This window comes from Anguilla anguilla, chromosome 1, assembly GCF_013347855.1.
Source record: "Anguilla anguilla isolate fAngAng1 chromosome 1, fAngAng1.pri, whole genome shotgun sequence".
In the NCBI taxonomy this organism is placed as follows: domain Eukaryota; kingdom Metazoa; phylum Chordata; class Actinopteri; order Anguilliformes; family Anguillidae; genus Anguilla; species Anguilla anguilla.
In genome coordinates this window covers 82,777,345-82,787,333 of record NC_049201.1, presented here as the reverse complement: position 1 = coordinate 82,787,333, position 9,989 = coordinate 82,777,345, and the positions used below count along the sequence as shown (strand labels likewise).

The window sequence follows — 9,989 nt, the reverse complement described above, 5'->3', positions numbered from 1 at the left end:
ATCATAATGCAGTAATACACAAAATAAAACAATGTATGTAAAGAAAACAAATAAAAAGATGCATTATTTCAAATAGCTAAACAGACAGAAAGTAAAAATGGTGTCAATATGACAAGGCAATGTAAAATGTCAAACTAAAACACTGTTTTAAAGGATTTTGGACCTTGCCTTTAAAAGTGACTTGAGATTGGAGACTATAATCTACATTAATCTGCATTATATTCTTCCCATTTAATGTAACAGAGTACATGCGCATGTACATGAGTTATGAGCGTGTGTGTAACTAGGTTATATAAACGTGTAATGGTGTCACTGGAGCATGTATGCAGCAGGGTTACATGAACATGCATGTTGCAGCAGGGTTACATGAACATGCATGTTGCAGCAGGGTTACAGTACTTTGGGAAAAATCCTCCACCAACAGCTCTTCATAAGATGGATAAGATAGCAGAAACAAACAGCAGTTCTGTAAAGTTAAAGACAAAAAGAGACTCTTTCACCCTGATCTCCATCATTTCTCATTCTCTGCAGATTCTCTCCTCTGTGTGTTTTAATCCCACACTGAGGCCTCGTCAGCTCTCTGAAGCGCAGAGTTTGTGTCGCTGGCTGCGTTTGTCACTCTCTGAAGGCTGTGAGACACAGGAAGAGACTCAGTCACACATAAGTGCGCCTCCAGTTGCACTGTTAAAAGGGAACCAGAGTGGCCACACAGTGCTGTAAATAAACAGACATAGCATTTCAAATAAGTGCATGCATAAAGGTAGGAATGTCAATGCAACACTTAGAAAATCACTTAAATCACAGTTAAATATAAGTTAGGTGTGTAGACCAGCAAAATAACTAGATGCGGGCATGCATACGCTTATTCCCCAAAATATATAAACTACAATCAAAATGGTTGAGATGTACTGTAGGTGATATAAACCAAAAATAAGCAAATAGCGTGCATTGTATATGAAATACAAACATGAAAATATACAGTGTGTCAAATACAAGCAAGTGTGCACAGAGTCACGGAGACGTGTTCCCACTGGGAAGGGATGAACAAGTAACCAGAGACCTCTGACATAAGTTTGAATGAGTGCCTGTTGCATCAGTTGAAGCTTTGGTTCGTCCATTTTAGTGTGATCTTAAATTTTAAAAGTATGCTTTACTGTTCCATACTGGAACTGAGTTTACTTGGTCTGGAAATGAAAAGAGCCTCTTACTGGTTCAGGGGGTTCAGGCAGGTGCCTATAGTCTTTCCTGAACTCCACCCGAACCGAAACGGACCTTCATCCCTATTCCTAGAGTATCTCAGAGTAAGAGAGCTGATCTCAGATCATGTTTCCACTCTTGATATCCAAGCTTTATCCATAATGGCCTAAAGGCAAAACTGATCCTAGATCAGACCGATTCTCTGAGATGGTTTATGAACCGTAGAGTTGTGCTTGGAGGTTCTGGGCAAGTGAGTCATACTTTCTAATCTGGATGATGGCTGCTGTGGTCCAGGCCATACAGTGTAGTGAGTGATACTATGACTCAGATACTATGACTCCAGGGGTGATAAAGTAAAGCCCTGCCATGTTTCTTCTGCCCATGAACTCATCCAGCTGATTTCACTAATCAGTTCTTCCTCCTGGCTGAAGAATTGTGCTGATGAGCAAATCCAGGTGATTGGAACAGAATCCTGGGGACAACTTTTACTTTCTGAACCTAGATTTTCCACCTCTGCTCTGATTACCACAATATGATCAAATATGCAAGCGATCTGTAACAAATAATGAAACAGGAACAATCACCCTTCTTCAAAACGATAGAGGTGTTGACATCGGTAGACCTGACATTGGTAGATAACAGTAACCACCAATAATTGTGAGATTCATGAGCACAGAAAGTCTTGCTTAGTAGCAAGCTTTGCTGCACAGTAGCATTAAGCCAATCAAGAGCGAGTATCTGAGGTATACTGTCAGCTGAAAACTGTTATGTTTTGCTTGCAGTGATAACAAACTGCTTTCATTAAAATATGTGGCACCAGAATATTCTGGTTCTGAGACAGCTCTGATCATTTAGTAAAACCACAGATATTTATATCATGCCTCTGTCTCAGTCTTAAAGCTGAGTGTGAAGAGGAACTTCTTATAAGTTCACTCTTTTTCCCCCTCTCTCTTCAGATGAGAAACGTTGCACTACTCTAAGCTAATGTACTGTAGAACATTATTTTATGGAAATGATATACACTCCTTTCTCCTTTCTAAAGCAATTTAAATGTATTCACTTTTACTTCTGATTGAGTTAATGGAGAGAGTTAATTGGAGCCAAATCTCTAATGAGTTATTGTAAATATGTAAATGGTGCCCCCTAGTGGCTACCTGAATAATGATGTTGGGCTGCGTTGCCAATAATTAGAGCAGGTGTGCATTTGAACTGAGAAGACGCTGCGGACATACAGTGTTCTACGGCTATACAAGGCTTCGCATTGCTCTACCTACACACTGTCTTTGAATTTAATGCATTGAAAGAAATACTGGCCTAAATAATTTGATTGTGTTTTACTTTTGATTTAGGCTATTTTCGATTTGAGGAACAACATTATTTGCCTTTGACACGTTTCTTTATTTTGATGCATGCATCGTAGCCTTTTGTTTGAGTGTTCATTGAAGGCCATTGCACTACACACCGCATGCACACTCATACATACAAACAAACAACCTGCTTTGCGGAAATTCCGAAATCAACTATCAAGACCATAGCAAACGTGAGTACAAGGCAAAAAAGGTGTTTTGTGAGGTGAAGCACGTAGAGCTGTCCCAAAGGCGTCTTTCATGGCTTACATTGAATTTGCAAAACAGAAAGCCATTACAAAGGGAGACTAATAAACAGAAACACATGCTGATAAATACTGTATATGTAGACTGAAACATCAGAACTACATTTTGGAAAAATCCCAAACAATTTACCTGGCACAGAGAGGTCGATTGCCAACAAGGATTTGAAGAGCATGGCTGCATCAGATTGAAAATACTCATCAGAATACACATATACAGGTCTTGATTATTATTTACACTGTAAAAATGAATGGCAGAAACAAAGATTGTCAGAGTATTCGATTTATTAGCATAAATGCCAGACTAACAAATACTACACAAGCTCACACAGTGAGTTAATGTGCTGCTAATGTCCCTAAATGCTCAGGCTTTAATGAAGAGCTCACACAGTCCAGACAGCAGATACTCAAACAGGCTGTGACTTGATGAATGTTATTTGTATGGAAGAAATAGCGATCATTTATACATTTTATTTTTGTATTTGATTCCAGTTTAATCTTCATTCACTACAAAATGCTGTAACACAATATAGACTAAATTAAGTAATATGATAATACATTTACCGGGAGAGAGTTCTGATCTGGCCTCAGTGGTTTACTAATGAGCCATTAGTATAAAACAGCCTTACTGATAGAGCAGTGTGCTGAATATGACCGTGAAGAAAGTTCTTCACGCTAAATATAAAAGTAGAATGTGATTGACTGGCTGGTGCAGATCTGACTCACTTCCCCTTTTTCAAGTCTTGCACATTTTAAAAGTTAACTGATAAAAATGGCAGAACAACCGCAGTCATTAGCTTTGCGTCTGGTCAGGACTAACTGTACATTTTTAAAAGGCTGGGTAACTCCATTCTCTTATTGAGATTCAGATACCAATATGAATATCAATGACAACAGCTGCTCTTAATACCAATCAATTGCATTTATGTTTATTTTGGATATTATAAAATAAACATAACAATTCTGCTTACAGGCATAATTCCTGATCCATTTTGACATATGCAATAATGAAGTCAAACTTTGCATTTGTAAATATTCCTGAATCCACACGCTCTATAAGACAGACATGCTGACGTGCACACTTCAATGCACACGCATGCACACGCATGCACACGCATGTAAACAACATGGCGTAAGGCCGTGGGTGAGTGCTTCGTCGTTGCCGTGTTTCTGTAGCATGAGCAAATACTCGGAAACAGCCAGCCAGCACAGGGATTCCACCTTTGACTTGTTTATTCCTTGGAAATGTGCGGACGGGCTATCACTACTATAACTTGCAATACAGCACTGCTTATCGATCAATCTTAAAACTCTATGGAAAGCTGGCTACCTTCCCTCCAACAAAAATACCTGAACAACACTCCCCTGTCTCTGTGCCTTTTTCTGTGACTCCCCCCCCCCCCCCCCCCCCCCCCCACACTTTGGACCACTCCCTCTCTCTACACTTACAGAGGCCTTCCCAGTCCACAAACCATTTAAATGGGTGCAGCAGTTCAATCACACATCTCACATAAGCACATGTATGAATTCACTTGAGACCTTTATTCCATTCACTGATGTGCAATTAATACAGACATTGTTTCTGTTTTTTTTTTAAATGTTTTTTAAATTTCAGCATCTCTGTCTGTTCCCAGATGAATTTTGTCTTTATTTCAGATCTAGGTAAAACAATAACAAATAAAAATATGCATCCAGCTGCATGTGCATGACTGAATTGAAAAATCTGTGACTGTATTGGCTATGTGAACTAAAGCTACTAGCAGGAAGCTATCTGCTAATGCGTACATTGTTGCTAAGGTCTGAGGCTTGTCCTATTCCAATACATGTACAGTATAAACAGTCTGTAAAAGGAGAAGAGCTTAATATTAATGAGTCTGCAAAAGGTGTGATAGGCATCAGGCACAGGTAAACACTCTTAGGTTCAGGAGCCCCATACAAAAAACCATTACCTGAACCAAATTACTTAATTCAGCTTCGCAAAAGATCTTGGGGGAAATCGATCTGAAACGCTCAGACAGGACTCATGTACTGCAGTAATAGTGCCATCTAGAGGCAGAAAAGGTGCACTGCATTCATCTCTCCTCCTGAGGTTAATTTCATTGCCACAAACAGAATGTTTAACCTACTTGAATTTGGGTGTTACAGTTTTTTTTTTCTTTTTTTTTTTTTTCTTTTTTTTTTTTTAACAGTTTATAAAAGATATATTTTCTATTAATTTCATTTAACTCAATGTGGTGCAGGTCTCACCCCGTACTAAAACATTAATGACAGTACTGATGACATCATTTGCTAAATTTTTCCACTGGGTTCCTTACCCATCCTGTGTCTGCTATATATATATATATATATATTAGCCTTGTTTTCATTTGTAAATCCAGCAGGCCCTGTGGGACGTTTTTTTTTAAAGTACCTGTTTAGTGCTTTTCCTGCACATGTTCTATTCCATCAGCAGAACCCAGGGGGTAACACCTACAGTACACGGTTTACTTACAAAATTGTTCAAGCATAGGTTCATTTTGCTTGTTTCATTAAATGATTGTTAAAAAAATTCAAGGTATGCTATGAATTCTAACGTTTAGCAATACAAAAAATAAACACTAAGAATGTGAAAAACAAATTCACCTTATGTGAATTTATACTCTTGATGGGATCAGTTCAGTAATAAGCATAATATAATCACAAAATGTGCACAAGAATGTCATAATAATGTAAATGTTATACAAGTATTAATAAAAAAAATTTAAAAATCGAATTATATATAAAGCTCAATTCTCCAGTTTATGAAGCAAGATATCTTCCTGGTTTATTTTCACTTGTCCAGTTTTTGAAGTGTGCTGTAGAGAACACAGTCTTCCTTTACAGATGGTGCAGGTGACCTGCATGGAGAAAACAGCGCATTTAGACTCTATTAAAGTCACAGACATTCTCATTCTCATTTAAGCCAATCCTGCCTGAGCCTTTATCACATTTAGACACACCTTGCAACATGAAGCACAAGCAGAAGCTTTAGCTACAGAACAGTTATCTGGAATTTTGGAAAACATTACATCACTGTAATGTCATAGGCTGAGGTCACACAGCAGGGAGATGAAAAGAGAAGAAAGTTGACAAGCTGAACAAACCAAATGATGAATCTAGATCAGTGGAACATCCAGTCCTCGTATTACCACGTTCTTCTTTTGACCAGGCAGAGAAGTTCTTAGCAAAGCAGCAGTGAGAGATTACAACATTTTAAAATACTTGAACTGGGCTTTGGGACTGCAACAAACAAGCAACCAAAATATAGAAATAGTGTGCATCAAGGCAACACCCAGTCCTACGAACACATAAATATATGAACTGTTACAGATGTACTGAGAAGTACAGAAATGCTCATTTGCGTTTCTCTCTGAAATACTCATTTGTATTTTGTTTCCAGGGTTTGGTTTGTACATGCTTACATGACCAAGTGTTATGGGTGCACGTTTTTTGGTTATCATTAATTTCTAATATTGTACACGCTGACATAAATGTCACACATCTACTATGGTTAGAATCTAAATACTTCTTTTTATTTTTTTTCCCAATATAAATCACAGCACACCCATCTCAGCTCTCCCCAGTGATTCACTCTGGTCTATCCAGTTAGACACTCTGGTCTATCCAGTGAGACACTCTGGTCTATCCAGTGAGACACTCTGGTCTATGCAGTGAGATGCTCTGTTCTATCCAGTGAGACGCTCTGGTCTATCCAGTGAGACAGTATGGTCTATAAACCAGTGAGACGCTCTGGTCTATCCAGTGAGATGCTCTGTTCTATCCAGTGAGATGCTCTGGTCTATCCAGTGAGACGCTCTGGTCTATCCAGTGAGACACTCTGGTCTATCCAGTGAGACACTCTGGTCTATTATCCAGTGAGAAGCTCTAGTCTATCCAGTGAGACACTCTGGTCTATCCAGTGAGACACTCTGGTCTGACCAGTGAGACGCTCTGGTCTATCCAGTGAGACACTCTGGTCTATCCAGTGAGACACTCTGGTCTGTCCAGTGAGACACTCTGGTCAATCCAGTGAGGCACTCTGGTCTGTCCAATGAGACACTCTGGTCTATCCAGTGAGACACTCTGGTCTATCCAGTGAGATGCTCTGGTCTATCCAGTGAGACGCTCTGGTTTATCCAGTGAGACACTCTGGTCTATCCAGTGAGGGTCATTCTCCTGCTGACTCCATAGAGGCCTCGTCTGGCTCCAGTCAGAGAGAGCAGTCTATGATAAAAGCTGCTGGAGAGAGATAATAGACCTGACACAGCGACAGTCAGCACAGGTAGTATAAAGGTGGGATATTCTCACCTGGGGGCAGCACTGGAGGGGCGGAACTGGATGCTGGCGTACTGAACACCCTCCTCACACTGGGGGAGTGGCTTTTGAACAGTGGAGGGTAGAAGCTCTTCCTGGTTGCGGGTGTAAGCGGGCTGAACAGAGGCGTAGAGGGGAACTTCACCGTCGTCTCTGTCCGTACCCTGTGTTCCAGCGTGACTCATTGCCACCCCTGGGACGTTGCCAAAAATGGGGCTTTTATTCCCCTGCAGGGTAAAGAAAAGAGGCAGGAGAAGGTTGGGAAAGTTCCACAGAAAGGTCCTGTTCATTTCAGTGAGCTCATCAGAGCTGGAGTGAGCTACTCGCCCCCATTAACGACAAAACATGCATTTAACCTGATATAAAAAAATCAGCTAATGAATCAATGTTTTATTTTCAAATAAATGCCATCAGTAGTTCAATATCGACTGAACCAGACATACAAACTTAATACACTTAATACGATTTCTTGTCTCTATCATGACCTGTTTTACAGTGGGTTTTCATAAAATCTTGGAAAGATTTCACACTGAAATACATTTCAAAGCATATATTTTCAATAGCCAATAGCAGTAAACCTTCATCACAACAATAATCTCAGTGTATTTATTCACTGAAATTCACTTATTCACAGGTGAATACAACACATAAAGTGCAAGTCACTCTCCCTGACTCTGTATGTAATGAACAGATTATTACATGCACATAAGCAGAATTGTACAGTGTAGCATGTTACTGTCGCTTACGACAAACCCATTTGAGAAACTGAAACTGTCCTTTACAGGGGAACACACATAATTAACTCTGGAAATATTTCCATTAGGCATGTCAACACACTGAAAAATGACACAGAGATCATAACCACTGTACATAATCTAATAAACCTTCAAGGCCATTTGGCACACACTGCTATGCTTTCTAATTATTTGTAAGAAAGGTGCTATATAAATAAATAAATCATGTCTTATGATTACTGTTATAAAGCATTATGAGTGTTAAACAGTCTTCATAACTCTAATTATACTGTATTATGAGCAGACTATAAGGCATTATAAGTAGTATATAATGGATTACAGACAGGCATCATAGAAAGTGTTATTGAATTTCAGTTTTTGCTTAAACAATGCATATTAATAAAAGTATATTACATCCGTAGATAAATACATGTATGCACATATGCATACTGATTTCATTGACTCACCTGCCTGCCCTCTTCTGTCTCATTTGTTGATTTTCTCCTCCTGATTATTCAGAAAAAAATAATAAAAATAAAAAGTAAATCTACCTTCTGACAAATATTTAAAGAACCCCCTCTTGTATAAACAGCATTTTGCTTTTGTTTGAATGATGTGTATTGCTGAGGCAATAGCGCCCATGTATGTGTATATTTTTTATTATTCAGATGTCATTTGGTCACAGGAAATGAGCTTGAGTTATGAGAAGCTTCTTCCTGCCCAGTAAATGTAGTTCAGCTTTATTCAAACCAACACTGGAGCTCAAGGGCAAATTGATGCATTTGACAACACTTCATTATGGCCTGCAGCTGTCCACATGATTCATATTAAGAACAAGCTTATCATACAGGTTTGCTAAACTTATTGAGACACTAAAATGCATCAGTAAGGGTTCATGAAAAGTTCACATCGCAATAAAACAAAATGAATAATAATGCAGTGGTCTAAGCACTAATCAGACATTAGAGGGGGGATATGGCATCAGCATGATGTAATGCAGTTAGTGCACGGCAACACCATTTTACAGAAATGTGCGCTTGTTTAAAACTGTGAGTCTAAATCAGACATACAGTAATTCACACTGGAGTGACTACAAACCGACTCATTTACAACCACGTACCTCAGGCACACAACACCCAGAAACACAAGAGCCAAAATGGCAGCCACTCCCACAGCTGCAGCCGCGATCAGTGACTGACCTCCTAAGCAAAGTCAGAGAGATGTACCCGTGTCAGTTATGCTATAGTAGTGTTCATTTCACAACAAGCCTCACCAATGTCTGTAAGGTGAAAGTTTATAAATGCATTAATATACCCATCTGTGCTTATCTTTAATTGAACTTATTGTACATCTGAATTTTACATCAACATGGGCATGGTGACACTTTTTGTGACACTGCGCTATCATCTATTGTGATCCATTTCAGATCGTAGCCTCTGTATCACGATCAGCTCTGCTTTGTAGCCTCAGGATCATAATCAGTATGACGTAAAATATCGTATCAAATATGTTCTGGTCCTACCTTGCACTGTGATCAGTATAGCAGAAGCATTCTGAGCTCCAAGTCTGTTCTGTGCCTCACAGTAGTACTGTCCTCTGTTCCAGGATCTAAAGTTAGAAAAGTTCAAACTCTGTCCAGATCCTGCCTGCCAGACTCCAGTGTCATTCTTCTTAAACCAGGTGTAGTTCTGCGCAGGTGGGTTGGCATCACTGCAGCAGGTCAGAGTCACTGAACTGCCCTCCACTATTTCACCAGAGGGGCTCACTGATACTGAGGTGTTCTTAGGAGGATCTGAAAGAGAAAATAACAGGTCCTGCAGTTTTATATAGATCTCACACTTACCACATGTTTCCTTTTCCTCAATGTTTCCAATATGTCATTTTGTTTGACTGCTATTATTGCAATGTCATCTTTCTTTCAATTTGTAGAATGAAACCCGCTATCGTTTCTAAACATAATAACTTCCATTTCCTAATTATTATCTGCGGGTTGCTCTTCTGCCCAGTTCTCATGTCTTTTAAAGGTACATTAAAGTACAACTGCATCACCGCTTTTTCAAAATGAGTAACAAATGAGACTCAGTAAAGTTAAATGTATGAGTTTGTCTTCAAATACT

At 39.2% G+C, this 9,989-nt stretch overlaps 1 protein-coding gene and 2 long non-coding RNA genes across 3 annotated transcripts in view; all 3 read right to left on the bottom strand.

The window, feature by feature from the left end:
* LOC118232142 (basement membrane-specific heparan sulfate proteoglycan core protein-like) overlaps positions 1 to 9,989 on the bottom strand; it is a 1,449,502-nt gene that overhangs the window by 1,403,767 nt on the left and 35,746 nt on the right. The window lies entirely within an intron of this gene.
* Positions 280 to 9,406, bottom strand: LOC118232555. The gene is made up of 3 exons (XR_004766340.1): positions 9,395 to 9,406; positions 1,709 to 1,715; positions 280 to 629 (listed from the first exon to the last, which is right to left on the bottom strand). It is a non-coding gene; the product is annotated as an uncharacterized LOC118232555 (long non-coding RNA).
* LOC118232596 lies at positions 5,210 to 7,267 on the bottom strand. Its single transcript, XR_004766348.1, has 2 exons — positions 7,133 to 7,267; positions 5,210 to 5,682 (listed from the first exon to the last, which is right to left on the bottom strand). It is a non-coding gene; the product is annotated as an uncharacterized LOC118232596 (long non-coding RNA).